This window comes from Pristiophorus japonicus, unplaced genomic scaffold (genome assembly GCF_044704955.1).
Source record: "Pristiophorus japonicus isolate sPriJap1 unplaced genomic scaffold, sPriJap1.hap1 HAP1_SCAFFOLD_773, whole genome shotgun sequence".
In the NCBI taxonomy this organism is placed as follows: domain Eukaryota; kingdom Metazoa; phylum Chordata; class Chondrichthyes; family Pristiophoridae; genus Pristiophorus; species Pristiophorus japonicus.
The window spans coordinates 176,440-188,815 of NW_027254690.1; the positions used below are offsets into that span (position 1 = coordinate 176,440).

At 50.5% G+C, this 12,376-nt stretch overlaps 1 protein-coding gene across 2 annotated transcripts in view; it reads left to right on the top strand.

The window, feature by feature from the left end:
* xrra1 (X-ray radiation resistance associated 1) overlaps positions 1-12,376 on the top strand; it is a 142,992-nt gene that overhangs the window by 114,109 nt on the left and 16,507 nt on the right. The gene's annotated exons all lie outside the window — the stretch shown is intronic.

The following is a 12,376-nucleotide window of genomic DNA, read 5'->3' on the forward strand; positions in this document are numbered from 1 at the left end:
ATGGACTGCATCCCAGAGTACTTAAGGAGGTGGCCTTGGAAATAGCGGATGCATTGACAGTCATTTTCCAACATTCCATAGACTCTGGATCAGTTCCTGTGGAGTGGAGGGTAGCCAATGTAACCCCACTTTTTAAAAAAGGAGGCAGAGAGAAAACAGGGAATTATAGACCGGTCAGCCTGACCTCAGTAGTGGGTAAAATGATGGAATCAATTATTAAGGATGTCATATCAGCGCATTTGGAAAGAGGTGACATGATAGGTCCAAGTCAGCATGGATTTGTGAAAGGGAAATCATGCTTGACAAATCTTCTGGAATTTTTTGAGGATGTTTCCAGTAGAGTGGACAAGGGAAAACCAGTTGATGTGGTGTATTTGGACTTTCAGAAGGCTTTCGACAAGGTCCCATGCAAGAGATTAATGTGCAAAGTTAAAGCACATGGGATTGGGGGTAGTGTGCTGACATGGATTGAGAACTGGTTGTCAGACAGGAAGCAAAGAGTAGGAGTAAATGGGTACTTTTCAGAATGGCAGGCAGTGACTAGTGGGGTACCGCAAGGTTCTGTGCTGCGGCCCCAGCTGTTTACATTGTACATTGGTGATTTAGACGAGGGGATTAAATGTAGTATCTCCAAATTTGCGAATGACACTAAGTTGGGTGGCAGTGTGAGCTGCGAGGAGGATGCTATGAGGCTGCAGAGTGACTTGGATAGGTTAGGTGAGTGGGCAAATGCATGGCAGATGAAGTATAATGTGGATAAATGTGAGGTTATCCATTTTGGTGATTAAAAACAGAGAGACAGACTATTATCTGAATGGTGAGAGATTAGGAAAAGGGGAGGTGCAACGAGACCTGGGTGTCATGGTACATCAGTCATTGAAGGTTGGCATGCAGGTACAGCAGGCGGTTAAGAAAGCAAATGGCATGTTAGCCTTCATAGCGAGGGGATTTGAGTACAGGGGCAGGGAGGTGTTGCTACAGTTGTACAGGGCCTTGGTGAGGCCACACCTGGAGTATTGTGTACAGTTTTGGTCTCCTAACTTGAGGAAGGACATTCTTGCTATTGAGGGAGTGCAGCGAAGATTCACCAGACTGATTCCCGGGATGGTGGGACTGACATATCAAGAAAGACTGGATCAACTGGGCTTGTATTCACTGGAGTTCAGAAGAATGAGAGGGGATCTCATAGAAACGTTTAAAATTCAGACGGGTTTAGACAGGTTAGATGCAGGAAGAATGTTCCCGATGTTGGGGAAGTCCAGAACCAGGGGTCATAGTCTAAGGATAAGGGGTAAGCCATTTAGGACCGAGATGAGGAGAAACTTCTTCACCCAGAGAGTGGTGAACCTGTGGAATTATCTACCACAGAAAGTTGTTGAGGCCAATTCACTAAATATATTCAAAAAGGAGTTAGATGAAGTCCTTACTACTAGGGGGATCAAGGAGTATGGCGAGAAAGCAGGAATGGGGTACTGAGGTTGCATGTTCAGCCATGAACTCATTGAATGGCGGTGCAGGCTAGAAGGGCCGAATGGCCTACTCCTGCACCTATTTTCTATGTTTCTATGTCGTGTAACTAAGCAGTGTGCATGATAGGCGGGTCTGCAGTGACCCTTGGGTTATTCGCTTCATACTCTGCTTTATGATTTGGACAGCACATTCTGCTTGACCATTGGATGCAGGTTTGAACGCTGCTGACCTTACATGTTTGATATCATTGCGTTTCATGAACTCTTGAAACTCCTGACTGGTGAAGCACGATCTGTTATCGCTAACAACGATGTCAGGCAGACCATGTGTTGCGAACATGTAGCTGTGGGTGTGTTGGATGATATGATTATACACTCTATCCACTTCGACTATGCATCCACCACAATCAAAAACATCTTCCCCAGGAAGGCACCTGCAAAGTCTATGTGGATCCTGGACCATGGTTTCGATGGCCACGACCACAGACTCAGCGGCAATTCTGCTGGTGCTTTGCTGAGCTGCATGCAAGTGTTGCACTGATGCACACATGATTCCAGCTCAGAGTCAATTCCCGGCCGCCATACATAAGACCTGGCGATGGCTTTCATCATTACAATGCCGATTATGTAGCTCACGTACAAATTTCTCTCTCCCTTTCTTGGGCATAACAACACGATTGCCCCATGGTATACAATCCAACTGAATAGACAGTTCGTCTTTGCGACGAATGTAAGGTTTGGCCTCCTCGCACATTTGCTTGGGTATGGCAGGCCAATCATCTTTGAGAATGCAACTCTTCACCACCGATAAAATCGGGTCCTGGCTGGTCCAGGTCTTAACTTGTTGAGCCGTGACAGGTGTTCCTTCACTCTCAAAAGCCTCCATAACTAACAATAGGTCCGCCGGTTGTGGCGTTTCCACCTCCGGTGTGGGCAACGGCAGACGGCTCAAAGCATCGGCACAATTCTCGGTGCCAGGTCTATGGCGAATGACATAATCATAAGCGGATAATGTCAGCGCCCACCTCTGGATGCGGGATGAAGCATTGGTATTGAATAACTTTGTTTTCAGAGAACAGTGAAATGAGCGGCTTGTGATCTGTCTCCAGTTCAAACCGAAGACCGAACAGGTACTGATGCATCTTTTTAACCCCATACACACAGGCTGGTGCTTCTTTCTCCACCATGCTGTAGGCTCTTTCCGCTTTAGACAAATTTTTTGAAGCATACGCAACTGGCTGAAGTTTACCCGATTCATTAGCTTGTTGGAGTACGCAACCAATTCCATATGATGAAGCATCACAGGCCAATACTAAACGTTTACATGGGTCATAATGTACCAGCAGCTTGTTAGAGCAAAGCAGATTTGTGGCTTCCTCAAAAGCTCTGTCTTGAGACGCACCCCAAACCCAGTTGTCGCCTTTTCTTAGCAGCATGTGCAGTGGTTCTAATAATGTGCTCAATCGAGGTAGGAAGTTACCGAAGTAGTTGAGTAGACCCAGGAACGTACGCAGCTCCATCACATTCTGCGGCTTGGGTGCATTCTTGATGACCTTGATTTTCGCGTCCGTGGGCCTGATGCCATCAGCAACAATTTTCCTCCCCAGGAATTCAACCTCTGGTGCCATGAAGACGCACTTCGAGCGTTTCAGTCTGAGTCCCACTTTGTCCAGACGATGTAGAACTTCTTCCAGGTTGTTCAGCTGTTCCTCGGAGTCACGACCTGTGATCAGGATGTCATCTTGGAACATGACGGTTCTGGGAATGGACTTCAGTAGACTCTCCATGTTCCTCTGAAATATTGCTGCAACCGAGCGAATTCCAAAAGGGCACCTGTGATAAATAAACAGTCCTTTGTGTGTGTTAATGCACGTAAGTCTCTTCAACGTCTCGACCAGCTCCTGTGTCATGTAGGCCGACGTCAAGTCCAGTTTGGTGAACGACTTCCCCCCCGGCTAGCATTGCAAACAAGTCATCAGCCTTCGGTAATGGGTACTGATCCTGTTTCGAAACCCTGTTGATCGTAGCCTTGTAGTCTCCATAGATTCTGACTGTGCCATCACTTTTCAGCACAGGAACAATGGGGCTGGCCCATTCATTAAATTCAGCTGGTGATATGATCCCTTCACACTGGAGTCTGTCCAGTTCGATTTCGACCTTCTCCCTCATCATATACGGCACTGCCTGAGCTTTATGATGGATGGGTCTTGCATCTGAGTCCACGTGGATCTGCACCTTGGCTCCCGTGATGTTTCCGATGCCTGGTTTGAACAGCGAGGGGAACTTGCTCTGTACTTGAGCACATGTATCTTCCTCCGATGACAACGCCGTGATGTCATTCCAGTCGCATCTGATTTTTTAAGCCAGTTCCTGCTGAACAGCGTTGGGCCATTTCCTGGGACAATCCATAGCGGTAACTCATGAACCGCACCGTCATACGACACTTTAATTATGGCATTGCCAATCACCATTATGAGTTCTTCGGTGTATGTGCGCAACTTGGCATTGACTGGACTCAGCCTTGGCCTCACAGCCTTCGTATCCCACAGCTTGTTGAATGCCCTCTGGCTCATTATCGATTTACTCACCCCCGTGTCCAGTTCCATCGATACCGGCACCCCATTAAATTTCATGTTGATCATTATCGGTTTGCTCTTAGGAACGAGTACACTTCCTCCTCTGGTATCTCGGATTGCGTATCCGGATCCGCGCTCGTCTGACCATCATCCTCCATGTGGTGTGTTGCAGCACGCTTGCTCATCTGCAGACACTTACGCTGGAGACACTCTCAGACAGCCTTTGCAACTATATTGCTTACATCGGCACTGCTGGTGCCGGTGATTTTCCCCACAATGCCAACACGGAGAAATCGGATGCATTCCCGCTGGCGGACTTTGGGCAGCCACGGGTTTCGCGTACGCAGTCGGGTAGGCCCCGCCATGTGCCGCTCTGCCGAACACCGAATCAATCATATTTACAGTACTTGCCGAGTTTCGATTTTTCACTGATATCTGCTTTGGACTTCTATCCATCGTCATGCATGACTGAGCGATTGTGATGGCCCTGTTCAAGTCCAACATCTCCACCGCCAGTAGTTTATGCAGGATCACTTCGTGGTTGATGCCGATTGCAAAGAAGTCCCGCAGCATGCCTGCCAACACAGCCCCGAACTTACACGGTCCCGCTAGACATCTCAGGTCGGCACCGAATTTCGCTGCATTCTGGCTCTCTTAGCGAACGTGCGTGTAAAATCTGTATCTCGAGATGATGATGCCTTCGTCTGGCTTAAGGTGGTCCTGTACCAGTGTACACAATTCTTCATACACCTTCTCTGTTGAACTCTGCAGGAGTAGATTCTTTATCAGGCCATAAATTTTTGGACCACAAACCGTGAGGAACACCGCCCGGCGCTGATCTACGTTGCTGACCTCCTCCATTTTGTTGGCCACAAAGAACTGACCCAAACGGCTCACAAAGTCTGCCCAATCTTCTCCTTCCACAAATTGCTCCAACAATCCAAGTGTGCTCATTTTTGCAAGCAAAGGTTCTTGTTGCCTCGTCGCCTAATGTTGTGTATGCAATAACTGTTAGACTGAGTACTGTTTAACTCCAAGAGGTAGGACCTTGGCTCTGCTTTATTAAGGCCCAAAGTGACTAATGTACAATATGGCTGGCCTTTTATACTTGAACTGCACCACGTGCATGCAGCACAATGGCCTCCACCATTGGCGTCATCTAGTGGCTAGTGATCCCAAAAGTACATACGTGACAGCTACCCTGGCCAATTTGCTTTGTCCAATCAATATAAAGGTTAAAATCGGCCATGATTACAGGTTCGACCTCCAAAATCCGGAGTTACGGAATCCAGAATGTTCCGGAATCCGGACACGTGGCCGATCCGTGGTGAGGTTGTCCGGAAACCGGAAAGTGTTCCGATATCCGGACTCCCCCCACCTCAGCGAACCGACTTCGCACCGGTTCAACTTCACCCGGCCCGACTTGCCCCAACTTCACCCGGCCCGACTTTGCCCCGACTTTGCCCCGACTTCACCCCGGCCCGACTTGCCCCAACTTCACCCGGCCCGACTTGCCCCAACTTCACCCGGCCCGACTTTGCCCCGACTTTGCCCCAACTTCACCCCGGCCCGACTTTGCCCCGACTTTGCCCCAACTTCACCCCGGCCCGACTTTGCCCCGACTTTGCCCCAACTTCACCCCAGCCCGACTTTGCCCCGACTTTGCCCCAACTTCACCCCAGCCCGACTTTGCCCCGACTTTGCCCCGACTTCACCCCGGCCCGACTTGCCCCAACTTCACCCCGGCCCGACTTTGCCCCGACTTTGCCCCGACTTGCCCCAACTTCACCCCGGCCCGACTTTGCCCCAACTTCACCCCAGCCCGACTTTGCCCCGACTTAACCCCGGCCCGACTTTGCCCCGACTTTGCCCCAACTTCACCCCAGCCCGACTTTGCCCCGACTTAACCCCAGCCCGACTTTGCCCCGACTTTGCCCCAACTTCACCCCAGCCCGACTTTGCCCCGACTTAACCCCAGCCCGACTTTGCCCCGACTTTGCCCCAACTTCACCCCAGCCCGACTTTGCCCCGACTTAACCCCAGCCCGACTTTGCCCCGACTTTGCCCCAACTTCACCCCAGCCCGACTTTGCCCCGACTTAACCCCAGCCCGACTTTGCCCCGACTTTGCCCCAACTTCACCCCAGCCCGACTTTGCCCCGACTTTGCCCCAACTTCACCCCAGCCCGACTTTGCCCCAACTTCACCCCAGCCCGACTTTGCCCCAACTTCACCCCAGCCCGACTTTGCCCCGACTTTGCCCCAACTTCACCCCAGCCCGACTTTGCCCCGACTTCACCCTGGCCCGACTTTGCCCCGACTTTGCCCCGACTTCACCCCGGCCCGACTTTGCCCCGACTTTGCCCCGACTTCACCCTGGCCCGACTTTGCCCCGACTTCACCCCGGCCCGACTTTGCCCCGACTTTGCCCCGACTTTGCCCCGACTTCACCCTGGCCCGACTTTGCCCCGACTTTGCCCCGACTTTGCCCCGACTTCACCCCGGCCCGACTTTGCCCCGACTTTGCCCCGACTTTGCCCCGACTTCACCCTGGCCCGACTTTGCCCCGACTTTGCCCCGACTTTGCCCCGACTTCACCCTGGCCCGACTTTGCCCCGACTTCACCCCGGCCCGACTTTGCCCCGACTTCACCCCGGCCCGACTGCGCCTCGGCCCCCCTCCCTCCCCTTTACCTCGGCTGCCCGACCCCGCCTACCTCGGGCCAGACAAGGAACTCTTCCTCGGCGGTGGGACCCCACCCGATCAGGTCCTCAGCGGCAGGGCCCCGGCCAAACATTTCCTCCGAGGCGGGGCCCCCTGCCAAACATTTCCTCGGCGGCAGGGCCCCGCCTGAGGACCTCATCGATGCGGCTGGCGACCCGAACAGCTCCTCGGCGAGCAGCCCCCCCCCCCCACCACCCCCCCCCCCCCTTTCTGACGTTCTGAAATCTGGAAATAGCTGAACCTGGGCTCGGCCCGATTCGTGATGTCAGAAAGATGTTCCGAAGTCCGGGAAAAGCACAAAAACCGGCTCGGCCTCGGTCTTGAGTTTGCCGGATTCGAATCTGTATTGCAGTTCCTTTTTTACAAGCTTCCATTATTTCTTGATTGATACTCCGTCCAACAGTGTAGCTACTGTTAGGGGGCCTATAGACTACGCCCACCAGTGACTTTTTCCCCTTATTATCCTTATCTCCGCCCAAACTGATTCAATATTTTGATCTTCTGAGCCAATATCGTTTCTCACCGATGCACTGATCTCATCCTTTATTAAAAGAGCTACCCCATTTCATCCGAGCCTAGGGATTTATCCACCTTCAAAGCTGCTAAGCACCTTAATACTCCCTCTCTCACTATGTTTATCTCATCTAATATTTCACACTCCTCCACCCCCCTCATTGCAAAGTCTGCATCGCCCCTCTCTTTTGTGAAAACAGACGTAAAGTATTCATTAAGAATCATCCCCACCGCTTCTGCCTCCACACACAGATTTCCTTTATCTGTAATAGGCCCCACTCTTCCTCTAGTTATCCTCTTACTCTTAATGTATTTGTAAAACATCTTTGGGTTTTCCCTGATTTTATTTGCCAACATTTTTTCATGCTCTCTCTTTGCTTTGCTGATATATTTTTTAATTGCACCCCTGCACTTCTTATACTCCTCTAGAGTTTCTGCAGTATCCAGTTCTCGGTATCTGTCATAAGCTTCTCTTTTTTTTCTTTATCTTACCCTGAATATCCCTTGAAATCCAGGGAGCTCTAGATTTGTTAGCCCCACCTTTTTTTTTAAGGGAACATACTTGTTCTGTACCCTCAGGATTTCTTCCTTGAATACCTCCCACTGCTCTGACACTGATTTACCATCAAGTAGCCTTTTTCAGACGCTTTGGCCAAATCCCATCTCAGCTCAGCAAAATTTGCTTTACCTCAATTGAGAACCTTTATTCCTGGTCCACCTTTATCCTTTTCCATAACTAAGATGGAGAGAAAGCAGGAATGGGGTACTGAAGTTGCATGATCAGCCATGATCATATTGAATGATGGTGCAGGCTCGAAGGGCTGAATGGCCTACTCCTGCACCTATTTTCTATGTTTGTTTACCCTAAATCTTACTGAATTATGATCACTAGCACCAAAATGCTCCCCCACTGATACCCCTTCCACCTGCCCCTCTTCATTCCCCAAAACCAAGTCCAGACCCGCCCCCTCCTCCCTTGTTGGACTTGTTACATACTGGCTAAAGAAGTTCTGAATGCATTTTAGGAATTCCCCACCCTCTGTGCCATTCACACTACCTTTTCCCCCAATTAATATTAGGGTAGTTGAAATCCCCCACTATTACAGCTCTGTAGTTTTTGCACTTGGCAGCAATTTCCCCACATATTTGTTCTTCTATCTCTGTGGATAAGTTACCCGAGAGCTGCCCGCAGCAGAGGGGGCAGGGCAGGAACTCTGCTTTTGAACTTAGAATCACAGAATCATACAGCACAGGAGGCCAATTGGACCCACTCCCCACCCTGCTCTTTCCCCACAGCCCTGCTAATGTTTCCTTTGCAAGTATTTATCCAATTCCCTGTTTGAAAGTTACTATTGAATCTGCTCCCACCGCCCTTTCAGGCAGTGTCTTCCCGATCACAACTCGCTGGGTAAAAACATTCCCCTCGTCTCCCCCTCTGGTTCTTTTGTGTACCAGGAGATGGACTGATTTTTTTGTTTTTATTTATTCATTCTCGGTGTCGCTGGCAAGGCTGGCGTTTATCGCCCGTCCCTAATTGCCCCTTGAGAAGGTGATGAAGGTGCCTCCTTGAACCGCTGCAGTCCGTGTGCTGACTTTGTTGTAGCGGTTTGGTACAAGTGTCTCGCTGGGCCATTTCGGAGGGCTGTTAAGAGTCAACCACATTTCTGGGGTCTGGAGTCACATATCGGCCAGACCGGGTAAGGGCGGCAGATTTCCTTCCTTAAAGGACATTAGTGCACCAGTTGGGCTTTTACAACAATCCGGTAGTTTCATGGTTGTCATTATTGATACTAGCTTTTTAATTCCAGATTTATTGAACTGACGTTAAATTCTCCAGCTGCCCAGGATTTGACTCACGTGTCCAGATCATTAATCCAGGCCTCAGGATTACAAGTTCAGTAACACAATCACCATGCTACCCTACCCAAACTCTGTATGGAATGGTGGAATTTAGTATAGGAGCAGGGAGGTCTTACTGCAGTTGTACAGGGCCTCAGTGAGGCCTCACCTGGAATATTGTGTGCAGATTTTGATATATCCTTACTATACAGTATAAATGCACACGAGGCCCATACTTGAGAGAAGGTCACTCTGTGACCAGTTACCTTTATTACCAAGACCTCAAGTGATGAAGGTGGGTGGAGCTTTCCCTTTTATATCGGAAAGTCCAGGTTAGGAGTGTCTCCCACAAGTGCACCCCCTTGTGGTCAATGTTCTCACGGTGTACAACTTAGGTCAGTTTATACATGGATTACAATGACAGTTGAATACATGACATCACCTCCCCCCCAAAGTCTTATTGGGATCACAGGTTAAGTCTCTCTGGTGGTTTACGCTCCCTTGTAGAGCGCCTGAGTTGGGGCTCCGGTTGTTGGGCGCTGGCCTGAGTGTCTGCTGTTTGCGGTGCCTCAGGCCTGTCCGGACTGTCCAGTGACTGGGCTCTCCTCCACTTGGTTCCGGTGTTTGGTCACCTGTGGTGGAGTAAACTCTACATCGTGTTCTTCCTCTGCTTCTTCAATGGGGTTGTTGAACCTTCTTTTAGTTTGATCCACGTGTTTGCGGCAGATTTGTCCATTGGTAAGTTTAACTACCAGAATCCTATTCCCCTCTTTGGCAATCACAGTGCCTGCGAGCCATTTGGGCCCTGCAGCGTAATTAAGGACAAAAACAGGGTAATTGACATCAATACATCGCGCCCTCGTATTCCTGTCATGGTAGTCACATTGTGACTGAGGCCTGCTCTCAACAATTTCTTTCATAGTAGGGTGTATTAGGGATAGCCGGGTTTTGAGCGTCCTTTTCATTAGCAGCTCTGCGGATGGAACCCCTGTGAGCGAGTGTGGTCGGGATCTATAGGCCAACAGGAGGCGTGATAAGCGGCTTTGTAGGGAACCCCCTTGGATTCTGAGCATCCCCTGTTTGATTAGCTGCACTGCTCGTTCTGCCTGGCCGTTTGAGGCCGGCTTAAACGGTGCCGTTCTGACATGGTTGATTCCATTGCCTGCCATGAAGTCCTGGAATTCAGTGCTTGTGAAGCACGGGCCATTGTTGCTGACCAAGACATCCGGTAGACCGTGGGCGGCGAACATTGCCCGTAGATCTTCTACCGTGGCAGAGGATGTGCTTGAATTTAAAATGGCACACTCAATCCATTTGGAGTAGACGTCTCCTACAACCAAAATCATTTTTCCCATGAAAGGACCTGCGTCGTCCACGTGGATGCGTGTCCATGGCTTGGCGGGCCAGGACTAGGGGCTAAGGGGGGCTTCCCTGGGTGCGTTGCCCAGCTGAGCACACGTGTTGCACCTGCATCTATCCCTGGCCACCAAACGTGTGACCTTGCAATTGCCTTCATCATGACAATGCCCGGGTGCTCATTGTGAAGTTCCCTGATAAACACCTCTCTGCCCATCTGGGGCATGACTACTCGGTTTTCCCACAGCAGGCAATCAGCCTGAATCGAGAGTTCATCCTTGCACCTATGAAACGGTTTAAATTCCTCAGGGCATGCCCCCTATGTGGCTGCCCAGTCCCCATTCAGGACACATTTTTTAACTAAAGACAGTAGCGGGTCTTTATTTGTCCAGATTTTAATCTGACGGACAGTCACAGGTAAGCCTTCGCTTTCAAAAGCTTCAACAGCCATGACCATCTCAGCATCATGCTCAGTTGCCCCCTCAGTGGTGGCTAGTGGGAGCCTGCTGAGTGCATCGGCGCAGTTTTCAGTGCCCGGTCTGTGCCGAATAGTGTAGTCATAGGCGGCTAACGTAAGTGCCCACCTCTGTATGTGGGCCGATGCATTATCATTTATGGCCTTGTTGTCGGCCATAAGGGACGTTAGGGGTTTGTGATCTGTCCCCAGCTCAAATTTCTTGCCAAACAGGTACTGATACATTTTTTTTACTGCATATACACATGCTAGCGCTTCCTTTTCTACCATCCCGTAGCCCCTTTCTGCCTGGGACAGACTTCTGGAGGCATAAGCTACCGGCTGTAACTGACCATTGGCATTCACATGCTGCAACATACACCCGACCCCATAGGACGACGCATGCTCAATCTGGGAAGAAAGTTACCAAAATAGTTCGGGAGCCCCAGGAACGAACACAGCTCCGTCGTGTTACGGGGTCTGGGTGCTCACTGGATCGCCTTCGTTTTGGACTCAGTAGGTCTGATCCCGTCTGCTGCTACTCTTCTCCCCAGAAATTCTACCTCTGGAGCTAAGAAGACGCACTTCACCTTTTTCAGTCGCAGCCCTACCCGGTCCAGTCTGCGCAGCATCTCCTCCAGGTTGTGGAGGTGTTCTTCAGTATCGCGACCCGTAATGAGGATGTCGTCTTGAAAAACCACCGTCCTTGGAATCGACTTGAGGAGGCTTTCCATATTTCGTTGAAAGATCGCGGCGGCCGAACAAATCTCGAGCGGACATCTGCTATACTCAAACAACCCCTTGTGTGTCGTGATGGTGGTCAGCTTCTTCAACTCACTCGCCAGCTCCTGGGTCATGTAAGCTGAGGTCAGGTCCAATTTTGAAAAAAGTTTGCCACCGGATAGCGTCGTAAAGAGGTCCTCTGCTCTCAGTAGCGGGTACTGGTCTTGGAGTGACACCCGATTGATGGTGGCCTTGTAATCGCCACATATCCTGACCGACCCATCCGCCTTGAGCACCGGCACGATCGGGCTCGCCCAGTCACTGAATTCGACTGGCGAGATGATGCCTTCCCTCAGCAGGTGTTCCAATTCGCATTCTATCTTTTCCCGCATCATGTACGGCACCAGGCTAGCCTTGTGGCATACTGGCTTGGCGTCCGGGTTTATGTGAATCACTACCTTGGCCCCCATGAAAGTGCCGATGCCGGGTTGAAATAATGAGTCAGATTTGTTCAGGACCTATGAGCATGATACTCGCTCCACAGAAGAAATTGCATTGACATGGCCCCATTTCCAGTTCATGACAGCAAGCCAACTCCTCCCCAGTAGTGCGGGACCATCCCCCGGGACAATCCAGAGTGGCAACCTGTTCTCCGAATCTTTGTGGGTCACGACTACCGTGGCGCTGCCTAGCACAAGAATGATCTGCTTTGTATATGTCCAT